Below are 12,831 nucleotides of genomic sequence, written 5' to 3' on the forward strand. Positions count from 1 at the left end.
CTCCCATCAGAGATTGCGAAGGCTTTCTCCGATTACTACGAAGATCTTTACAATCTGTCGGGCACCCCACCACCCCATGACACAACTAACCACTACCCGAGCATTGTACGTTAGATCCAGAATTCCGGTATTCCGTCCCTCTCACAGGAGACTAGCTCCCTAATGGAATCCCCCATCTTAGCAGAAGAATTGGAACAGGCAATTAAACTCACGCAACCTGGCAAAGCCCCCGGCCCAGACGGCTTCACCTTGCCTTACTACAAGCGATATCTCCCCAGTCTTACCACTCCTTTCCTGAACACGCTCAATTCCCTTAGAGGTAGCCATACACCCCCACCTGATTCCCTGAGAGCTCACATAACTGTTCTACCCAAGAAGGGGAGGGACCCCTCCCTCTGCCCCAGCTATCGGCCGATATCTTTACTTACTTAATGTGGACACCAAACCTTTCGCTAAAATCCTCTATTTACGCCTAGTACCCCATCTAGGGGATCTCGTCCACCCGGACCAAACCGGATTCATTCCCTCCAGAGAGGCGAGGGACAACACCACCCGAGCGCTGGGGGTGCTCCACTCTGCCCGGTCAAGCGCCACTCCATGTGTACTTTTGTTCCTCCGATGTACTCTGGAAGCGGTGAGGGGTGGGAACCTACATGCGTTCCTGGATCAACGCACTATACTCGGGCCCCTCCGCACAGGGGAAGGTGAATGGTACTATGTCTCCCAACTTCCCTATCTCTAATGGCACACGTCAGTGATGCCCTCTCTCACCCCTCTTATTTGTCCTATCTCTGGAACCCCTCCTGCGCATGATACGTGCCAACCCCGACGTTAAGGGGATAACGGTAGGCCACACGGATCACAAGGTTGCCGCCTTCGCGGACGACCTTCTCTTTTTCATATCCTCCCCAGATACCTCTATCCCCATCCTCCTAGAGCAGTGGTGGCGAACCTATGGCACGTGTGCCAGGGAGGGCACGCGAGGCCCTTTCTGCTGGCACGCAAGCCCAGGTTCAGGCCACAAAACATTACGCAGCCGACGGGGCGAAATCTGCAGGCGAGCGAGCAGGAGGAGAAGGGGGACGGAGCGGCAGGGGGTGGAGACAGAGGAGATGGGGGTGGAGACAGAGGGAGATGGGGGCGGAGATTTGAGAGGACGGGAGGAGCCAGGGGACTGAAGAGTGCAGATAATTGTTAGACTGTGGGTGTGCCGAAGAGTTACAAGCCCGCCTACCTACCTTCCTTTTTGGTATGCGGGCCTGTAACTTTTCAGCACACCCACAGTCTAACGATTATCTGCACTCGGTTTGTAACAGACAGGTTTTTTCTCTCCATTAGCGCAGAATATCGGTTCTTCCAGGGCCCACCATAGATTATGCACAGCCCACCAAAACACTTTGAGATAAATAAATTGATTTTGCGTCGCAGTTTGGGCACTCGGGTTCAAAAATGTTCGCCATCACTGTCCTAGAGGAACTGAAAACATATGGTAACCTCACCAATTTCAAAATCAACACCCACAGATCGGAAGCTCTCCATGTCCTACTCGCCGGATCACGCCTACGCAGAGTCCTACACAACTTTCCCTTTAAATGGGCCCCCAACGCCATCAAATATCTGGGCATCCTGCTTCCCAAGGACCCATCCTATACATTCACTCTGAATTTCCCCACGCTGCTAACGCATATAAAATCTGACCTGGAGACATGGACCAAGAACACCTTTTCATGGATGGGGCGCTGCAATATATTGAAGCAATCCATTCTCCCCAGACTTCTGTACCCTCTTCAAGCCCTACCGATTCACATCCTTTCATCCTTCTTCCGCAGGATGCGATCAGTATTCTCGGAATTCGTTTGGCAGGGGAAACCACCCAGGCTGAGCTACGACATCTTGAGGAGACCAAAAAAACATGGGTGGGATGGCCCTACCAGATATACGCCAATATTATGTAGCGGCACACATGACCAGACTGGTGGACTGGTGCAGTAACTCGCCATCCAAACCGTGGGTACAACTAGAACAATCGACTGCTGAAGTTCCACTGGCCGGCCTCCCTTGGAGTTCCTTCAAGCTAACACCCCGACTACGTACACACCCCACCATTGGCCCCACGATGAGCCTCACACGGTCATCCTTTGCAAAGGGCATACTCTCTTCTATTCCCTCTCCTCTCTTCCCCATACTTGACAACCCCTCTTTCCCCCCCGGCATCGGCCCATCTTCTTACACCACCGCACTGAGGGGGTTGGGCATCCACACTGCTACACAACTCATGACACCTTCGGGGTGGCCCTCTGCTGAAGCCCTACGTACCTGCCCAGAATATGGCCCACTTGATTTCTGGTCCTCTATGCGCCTATCCCACTTCCTACGCACTATCCCACCTGCGCCCGGACTTAGTAGGACACTTACACCATTTGAACAGGCATGTTCCCACACAGATGCACCGAGCCATATCCTCTCATTCTGCTACAAGCTATTGACTCAACCCACAGATCCGTCACCCTTATGGTACCTTACGAGATGGGAGGAGGAGCTCCAGACCATCATTACCCCAGAGGCCTCAAAGAAATTACTCACTATCTCCTACCGTTCCTCCATCAGCAATCGATACCAGGAGTCGGGATACAAAATTGTCACCAGGTGGTATCGTACGCCACGGACTCTTCACGCGTTGTACCCAGACTCCACAGATCAATGCTGGCGCTGCCAACAACCGCAGCGGGGATGCTTCACATCTTCTGGTCCTGTCCGGAGCTCCGACAGTTCTGGAAAAAGGTACACGCGCTCACACAGAAATTTACAGAGGCCCAGTTCCCACGAGATCCTGCCTTCTTCCTCCTACACCACAATGCGATCCCTGCACGAGCCTACACACGATCTCTCATCCGGCATATAGTCAACGCAGCACGGGCATGCATACCGGCCCTATGGCTGAAACCGGAACCACCACACATTAGACACACCCTAGAACGCATTCACGATATCTATCTCATGGAAGACCTTACAAGCTCCATCAAACACAATAACACTACGTTCTCTACGCTACGTGCACACTGCCCATTCAGCATTGCAGTCATCGGAAGCACGCCCCTCAGGGGGGCAGGCTTGCGATGATCGCAAGTACGGCCTGCCTGTCCAAGATGGGCAGATCGTACTTTTTTTAATTACTTTACAACCATCGCAAGACTATGGTCTTGTGATGGTTGTAAAGTGTATGGCCACCTTTAGAGACCTGGAACAGTTGGCGAAAGAAGAGTGGTCCAAAATTCCTGTAGAGCGGTGTAAGCAACTCATTGATGGTTATAGGAAGCAATTGATTTCAGTCATTTTTTTCCAAGGACTGTGCTGCCAAATATTAATTGAGGGTGCCAATAATTTTGTCCAGTCCATTTTTGGAGTTTTGCATGGAATGTGTCAGATTTGGCTTTTTTATTTTGTCCACTTTTTTGTGTCATACCAATACAAACAAAAGGAATAAACATGAGAATGCCGAAACATTTGTAATTGCAACAATTTTCTATGCGAAGTGGTGCATTATCTGACAGAAATGCAGGGGTGCCAATATTTTTGGCAATGACTGAAGGTCCACATCTTACCTGGTAGTCAGTACAGATTTCATTATTATTCTTAGCTGTCCACAGGCCTTTATATGTGTGAGCTGACTGATGCTGAGGGTTCTCTCTCACTCACTGCTGTGGGAGCCCGTCATATTCTAGCAACTGTATATATGCGTAAATGCGTTTAATGCAAACACTGAACATGTTTATATAGTAAAACATGGATGTTAGCACGTCCCTACAAAATAAAATGAACATTTCCACTTAACCTGCCTTGATTTCTGATGTCAATGTCGATTCGCAGGACTAGCAAACCCTTAGCAAAGTAGCACCATAGCAGGAAACCATAGATCGATTCAGATAAATACCACTTCACTGATATTTGCCATGTCCAGTTTACCTTCTGTTTCATGTAGCAAAAACATTTCAGTTATTGTACGCTTACAATAGTCCTAACACCACAAATACTAAATGTATTTTATATAATGGAAAAATGGAGCAGTTTAATAAAAGATTGCTCGGTAAAGGTTTACCTGCTCGATATACAAATGTCAAGCCCCATATACCTGAAAACCAAACAATAATAATACTAGCAGAGGGACATTTTACAGTGACTGTAATGTAATGATTAAAAAAGGCTTTACTATTTGGAAAGGAGACTGCGTCATACACCATCATTAAAGCAATCTGTAATCTTGTGAACTACAAAATATTTCCTATTCAGCCAAATTCATGCTCCAGTGCATACTAATGTGAATCAAAAGACAGACTGTACTTTTCCTGAAACTGCCCTCAAAGGAATTCATTAGATTGTACTTAACATGACTGTGAAAGCATTGAAGAACACAAAGGAAATTATTTCTTTTTAACGGATTCAACTATGGTTAAAAGTTGTTAACCTAAGTCAGCAAGTGTCACATAATCATGGCTGTAATCAATGTAAAGTTTGCATGTCTGATTCTACTACAATGAGATGAAGCAATTATACCAGCAAATTCCAGGGGCATCTAACCTCCATAAGTATGGTCTATACTCTACAGTGGCGTAACCAGAGTTATGGGCGCCCGGGGCAGAAATTTTTTTTTCGCCCCCCCAATACCATGAATCCCAGTGTCATGCTTCTAGTGGAGGCTTGAACATATACGAAAGATTCATATTGTTTGCTAAGGACATTACAGGGTTTTTTTCCCGTTCCTTCACTTTAGAAAATATAATATACATAGAAACCTCTACTCAAAGGTGCACAGCAATCTTCAGGATACAGTTCTACAGCAGCTGATTAGTAGTGAGTCACTGTAAAGTTAATTCATCTCTATGAGGCTACAGGTGTATGTGTGCACTCTACCATTTGACTTGCAGTTAACACGTCATGTTTTGTTTGGGTGTATTCAGTGAAAGTGAAATGATAAAATGTGCAGCGATTACAATCACCACAGAGGCCAACGGTGACTTCATGTCAGCCAATCATGATTGTAGCTATATGCCACTGTATCAACAACTACATCCCAGAACCATTTACCTGTCACCAGTGAAGATCCTGGGGACATTCTATGTAAATGCATTAGATTGGCAGTTATCCCATTCTATCACATACCTCCCAACTGTCCCTCTTTTGGAGAGACTGTCCCTCGTTTGGGACCAAATCCCTTTGTTGCTCTTTCCTCCTAAGTTGTACCATTTTTAGTCTGATCTATAGAGATCTATGAAAATGTTCTATTTAACTACCAAACAGTTATTCTGTACTAAAACCTTTATCCTGTCTCTTAAACTGACACTAAACTCAGGAGTTAAATCTTAAAAATGTATTTAAGTACCGTAACTATTAACAAAAAATGTATCTTATTTGTGTATCACTCGGCTGTAGATCCTCAAATCATCTCTGAAATTGGTGCTTACACTGTCCTTCCTTCTGGAGGGTGGCTACTTTTGTTCCCCATGGTCCCTGTGTGTTGTAAAGTAGCCACCGCTCCAAGCTCGCTCCTGGGATGATCTCCATACAAATTAGTAAGCTAAATTTGAGATTGTAGTCCATCACAGAAACAAGCTTGGTGATACACAAATAAGGTCGTTTTTTGGTAATAGATGGGGTACTAATACATTTTTTAAATGTAATGTAAAAGTAATGGTGGATAATAAACAGTTCTGGGTTTAACCAATCATTTTTGGCATATAAATTCTTAAAGGTTCCCATAACTGGGGGAGTGGCAAGGGATGTGTCCATTACCTAAATACATTGTGCTGGAAGGTGTCCCTCTTTCCCATCTCAGAAAGTTGGGAAATATGCTATTTTAAGATAAGCAGAAGTCACTTGAAATCTGCTTTTGTAGAGCAAGGATCTGTACACAGTAATACGAATTCACACAACTTCCCCTGTTGTGACCTACAAGGAATGGGAAGGTGCTCTTCTAAGGCAAGGTTTACACCTAGGCGATTTATCTATATATTTAGCCAAGCGATATTGCACAAAACAGAGATTTGCATTCAAGTCTATGGAAGCTGTTAACACCTTTGCGATTAGTGACGCAGTAGAAACCGCAAGGTGCAGGAGCTATTTTCGGGCAGTTGTCACGGGGTTTGGGTCCCCTAGACATCTCTATACATTGAAAACCGTGCGACAACCGCCCGTTTTTCAAAGCAAAATTGCGCAGACAGAAATGCGCAACAACCACGCGAAAACAGCTCACCAGCTCAATCGCCTAGGTGTGAACCTAGCCTAAGATGTGAGCGCCACTAAAGAGCCTATAGCATGTGTAGACAAATATTTTTAGTAATAAGTGTAAAATGTTGCAGCTATATAAATAATAATAATAGTTGTTATTATTATTTCTACAATAAACAAATAAAATGCAATATAAATACATTTTATTTACCTTCTGTATGATGTTAAGCATATGGCTCAATAGCTTTGTGTTGAGTTTATGGGTTTTTTTGTAGACATGAAAATCACCATTTATAAGGATACTTGACATAAAATGTGTGAAATGATGCCTCTGTCATAATGTTTTAGTTCACAAAGCTGTGATTGTCCATTTATACAGCATTCCACTTTCTACAGTCAGCTTCCTAAATCATGACATACTCATTTAGTGAGTAGCCATCTTCCTCAAGTTTTTTTTTTTCCTTTTAATCCCGTTTTTTCCTGTTGCCATTTGTCTGTTTTGTCATATCTTTTCTATAAATATTTTCATGCACTGTTTTGACTTTCTTTTCATTAAATTATATTTAAATATTGTTAAGCTGAATCTCTGATTTCTCTAAATCAGACATCGGATAATCTTTCCCTTTGTGGGGCTAAAACATTTTCAGTGTGGCAGTGAGGGTCAAAGACATTTCTTACAGATCAGAATTGCTACATTAAATGCTGTAAATGTTGCATGTTTCCATTGAAACTTGTGGTGGCTACTATTTGTGTGTGTAAAGGGTTAACTGTTCCATTAACCTCAGTCTCCCCGATGATTACACTTAGGGGGCTAATCACTACGGAGCCGAAGGATACAGCCGTAGCCTCGGCTGATCCTTCAGCTCTCTTTGGCCGCCTTTGCCCTTCGGTTCAGTTGACCCGAAGGGCTGCTGTACGGGCTATTCACAATCAAATTCCCATCTAGCAGCCAAAAGCAGCCAAGGGGCTCAGCGGAGCAGAAGGCACATGCCGTAGTGACAGCTGAAGCATGGAGAAGGTCAGCCGTGATCTCCACACAAATGACAGTTGGGTGGAGCCAACTGTGATCTCATGGCTCGTCTCCGCCCAGTTGTAATGACAGATCAGCGTCCCCAAATGACCTGGGGACGCTGATCTGTCATTAAACAATAACAACTTATTTTTTTAACTTTAAAATATTTTTTTTATTCTCCTATTAATTTTCATTTTTAAAATAATTTTTCTTATTCTATTTTTCAATTATTTTCACTTATTTTCTATTCCGCTCGGTACCACGGAGGTACTGTTGCTCGGCAGCATGCGGCTATTCACTCACTGCCGTTCATCCCCTATGGGAATAGGGGGGGGAACGGCAGCGAGTGAGCTGCCGGAGCTTCAGCTCAGCCGATCCAGATAGAGAAGTCCTTCTGCACTTCGGCTCAGCCGAACATTCAGAGCATGTTGGGCTGACCGAAGGCAGCCAATGTACGGCTGATTTTTGGCCAATGTACGGCTGAAATCAGCCGTACTGAGCCGGAGTGAATAGCTTGGTTATTCACTCGGCAGCTTTGTGAATAACCCTGTTAGTCTGCTGGTGCTTAGATTGTTGTCCTGTGAGCTGGAAAATCTTCATGTAGAGTGAGGCTGAGAGTGCAAGACATCATATTTTGTTGGCAGCATAGTGGAATATTTCTACTTAGAGCACTAAGCGCATAAGGTAAGTGGCTGACCGTACACTAAAGGACTAACCTCAGAGGAAGCAGTTCTTAGGGATATGCCTTTGCATCATTCTACAGACATATAGCAGCGGTCACCTCATTACCATTTAGAAGTATTTCTTTTCACTTTTAATCCCATCCATTTTACTGTATTGTCATCTTGAAGTACTTTTTCTGTAAATATTTTCTTGCACTTTTTATTTTTTTTTATTAAAATGAGATTTTAAAATTGTTAATGTTTTTTAAAATAAGAACTCCGGGAAAATACAAAAATCAAGTACTCATTTGGTCTGGGGACTGGAATAAAGCAGATATACCCACCTGGTCCCAGCTCCCTCCGTGCTGCTAAACTGGTCCCCACAGCCTCTTCTCCCCCGGGCTCTGGTGGTCTAAAGAGCGCTGACATCCTCACATCTTATACAGGTCCATTGACTTGCATTAGACATGAGCATGCCGAGGGACACTCTATAGCCGGAGCAGAGGGGGAGAGAGGCAAGTGCTGACTGCCACAGAACCAAGGATCAGGTAAGTAATTATGCTTTGTTTGAGTCCCCTAAACAAAATGAGCACTTAGCCCTTGCAGTGTGGGGATAGCCCCAATGCAAGGGTAAGTTTTGTTTTAATTTGTCTGGAGTTCTATGCCTCTGTAAGGGAGTAGCAGCACACAGAGCCAGTCAGGTGTGCTGCAATGCAAGGAGTATTGTAGGATAGTAGGAAAGGGCAGAGTGACAGAGAGATAAGCTGATTAGTTTCCTGCTTCTTTTTTTACTGTCCAGCCACAGTGTGGGGATAGCGAGGGGACCTGTAAATGAAAGCAAACCTGCAACATTCAAAAAATGATTTTCCCTTCTCTGCTAGATAAAGCTGTGATGCATTGCAGAGCTGTGTAAATCTCTGAACTGGATGACCAGAAATACAAATCGTTTGGCGGGTAAAACAGCGCTTATATGTATGTCATCTGTGTATTTAGCGGTTTGCCTGGAGCTCCACATTAAGGTATTTACAATACAAACAACCTGCTTGTAATCTTTCCACAGTCTGCAAATGATCTTTCATCCGGTACCATACCACAGAGGGCTCTGGCCTTCTGACTGCACTTGCAATGGAGAACAGAGGGACACCAAATGAAAATTCCATCCTCAGTCAAATATTCATCTGATTAGTGTCATCATATGAATTTATAATGTACAAATATCTTCCAATGTGGCCACCTCAAGCTTAGTGCGCTAATACATAGAAATGGAAGGCAGCCTAATGTATTCGGAAGGATGACATCACTTATGTGAGCAGACACACTTATTATGGTAGCACACATGTTGATTCATGGAGAACAAGATCTCTCTTTGTCAAAAGTGATCTGAGAATAGAATTGTTTCCTTCAAAACATTATTGTGCTGCCAGATGTGTCTGCATAAATAACTGACTTCACCAAGTCACTTTCTATGACGGGACCCCTCTAAGCTGCGCAGACCGGACTAAATGAAAAAAAAAACAACCTTTAATATTCAAGCATCGCTATGAAATAAACACCCTGAATGGCAGAAACAGAAACCCCCAGAAAGACATCATTGGGGAGATCTACTCCCATATTTGTCCAAAGATAAACCTAAGACCAAAAATGCAATTATTTGCAGCTTGTCAGTCCTTTGATGGGGTGGTTGCATTACTTTTTTTCCTGTTCATCTTGCCAGAAATCCAGAGTCTTTGTAATTTCCTGTGCACTCAACTAATACTTTAAACAATGTTAGTAACTTCCCCAGCTATCTTGTAAACTACAAAACAACTACACGCTATGTAATGGAAATGTGGGTAAGGGGTTGTTTGTAGTCCAAATATGGAGAGCAGCCAAGGGTGACAACACTGCTCCTCCACAGATACAATGCAGTGAGTAAGTGTTGTCACCCCTACACAAGAAGTGTGTTACAAGCAGGACCACCAGAACAAAATGAAGGGAAATAAGCAGAAAAAGGAAACAAATGCAGCCACCGCACAACAAGGACTGATAAATTGCAAGATATTACATTTTTGTTTTGGGATGTAGCTTTAATGCTGACAACTGTCACTGGGACAGAAAGTTGGAGGAAATTCAACATTTTACAATTGAAAGCTACTTTAAAAGGGAAATCTTCCAATGGAGACATATGTGCTGGTGAAAACTGTCTAGGTTGCAATTTCCCCTCATTTTGGGGAGTAACTTCCTACCATGGCTCGGAAACAAGAAATGGGAAAAAAGGGCACAGACAGGAATAGATACCTTGCAAAGGTTATAACCCTTCCGTACTCCACCCAAAACAAAAAGACTTGACTGATGTTCTACCTTTTTTTACACCTTCATTTTTATTCAATATATTGTTAACATTAAGAAATAACACCCAAAACATTTTACAGCCTATGAATATTTTTTTCATATTGATGGAGCCATGTTATTGCCATTTTGAGATATACATTTTAATAAAACTTGCTTTATGGAGAGCACTATGTTTGGATGTCATTTGTCTATTACATATAAATGACATATAATATGACATAAAACTGCGGTATAATGAAAGACTAAGAGAGAGAATCTATAAATGGATATGCACAATGGTGGAAGGGAGTTGGTCACTATTAAAGAGAGGTGATGATTGCACGGGGATGATCTCATTTGGACAACACTCACATTGTATTGGATTCCAACATTTAGGTATTTCATACTATTGACTTGGACTATTGAAACCATTTCTTCTCTTTTGTATATTGGAGTATATAATATTAAGCACTTTACATGTATTAGTATTGCACTTCTTTCTTTAATGTTTACGTTGATGTATGGTCACATATGAATTGTGCTGGCAGGCTTGAGCACAGGTAAGTCAAGGTCAGATTAAGGTAAGCTATTAGTGCAGATGTATTACTACAGTATTCATGTACCATTATATGTGTCTATTGAATAATGAGCTAGCACATAATACACTCAATACTACATACAAGTACCAATCATCATCGATCTATATATACATTATGTAAAGGTGGAGTTTGGGTCTGCATAACCTTCTCAGTTCAGTGGTTATTTACCCGAGAGGAGAGGTTCTTTCTACCATGCCGTTGGCTCCAGTTGGTTCGAAGATTTCAAGGGGGTTTGAATACAAAATCACACACACATGCCTATTAGGCTCTTATGGTGAAATTTGCAATCTAAAGCTCTTGGCCTGCCCACCTCCCAATTTTCTGCTGCTGTTTTCAGTGCCAAATTTTTTAAATGAGTCAGTAAACAAATTACATAACGTCAGTGTACATATTCACGTTTTTGAGTTTTGATTTGATTACATCCTTGTAATAAAATTATAAAATGCTGGATTTTGTTTTGTTTTTCTGAAAAAAAAGTCTTGACGCACATAACAGCATAAAAATCTCATTTATTTTAAGCACAATCATATATTGCTTTTGTTTTTTCTCCAAAAATATTTATACATTCATTGGCTCTAACAGCTGCAAAAGATGAAAACAGTAACATTGTTTTGGGTTACCTAACACATTTCTACACTGAATGGTAGGTTAAATGTATGATCCACACACATACCATGCAATATTTTTTTTCTTTATGTATATTTTTTTGGGGTAAGTCCTTACAGAAAAAATATGTACTATAAAATGTAATATATGAAGGAGTGGAAACAATGCTTGTGGGCTTAATTTGGATTTTCCAGCTTCATCTTATCACAGTGAGAACCCAAATTCCATCTCTGGAAGAGTTTGGGCAGAGAAATTCTGCTTTGTTTTAACAGCCATCATTGCATTCAACAACTAAAGAGGGTAGATAAGATTCAGATGCTCAGACAAATCTAAAGCTGTTTTTTTTTCTAATAAGCAGAGCAACTGATCAGAGATGAGCCATGAGGGAGGTGACCCTGATGGTAACCCATTAGCCAGTAAGATGAGAGTTTCACAGTGACAAGGTACAGATGGAATTGTTTTTCAAAATTCACAAGTAGGAGGTTCAAGAGAACAAAGACCATCACTTAAGTTGGGCTAGATAACTAACAGATAATATTTCACAAAATATTGAATCAGGCAACAATCCACAGTGGCCTGGCTTTGTGACAGGTAGGCAAGTTATTTATCATAAGTAATTCGTTTCACGACTCTTAAAAATATTGGGCATAGGGGTTAGTGAACAAACCATGTGAATCCAATCTCTAAAACAGCATGATACAGTTGGTCCAAGATCAAGAACAGATGGACATTAAAATGTTCATTCACCTTGACTTTTCATTTTAAAATGTAAAATGTATCACTTGATGAGCACTGATCCATCTAGATAACATGGATTTTATCACCTTGAGGAAATCAGATTTGGCTAACTTGGCCATTCCTAGACAGGGCTAGTTGTTGTACAGCATGTGGGGTTTGACCAAATATTTGGAGCTTGAGCAGATCAGCAGGCTTTACTGTCCCCAATTTGTAGCTTGTGCTCTTTTTAGTAAGCCAGATTAGTAAGTAGATCTTTCTTTTTAGCAATTTATGAAGACATTTACTTTATAATATATACTTTATATATTATATATACTTTATAAAGTGGCTATAAGGGGGAACTCTGTATTTTACTTCAAACGCACTGCCTTCCTGCTTGAAAACTTTTGGAATAAGATATCAGCCACAGTGGGAATGGACTTTTTGAGTGGGCCAGCAGACACACACTGACATGCTATGTGAAGGCGTAATAAAACACAATCACCATGTATCACTGCAAAACAGGAAACTCAACCTGTGTTGACCAAATATGGCTGCCTCCAAGTATACGAAACAAGATATTTCAAATATTAACACACTGATAGTATTATTCATATCAAACTGATCTCTTTTATATGTATATCTAAGAAATATTAAGAGGACTATACATTCCTCTTAATACCTGTTTAACTGTGCATGCCAA

The sequence above is a fragment of the Nanorana parkeri genome, unplaced genomic scaffold (genome assembly GCF_000935625.1).
Source record: "Nanorana parkeri isolate BGI_ZX_2015 unplaced genomic scaffold, ASM93562v1 scaffold74, whole genome shotgun sequence".
NCBI lineage: Eukaryota > Metazoa > Chordata > Amphibia > Anura > Dicroglossidae > Nanorana > Nanorana parkeri.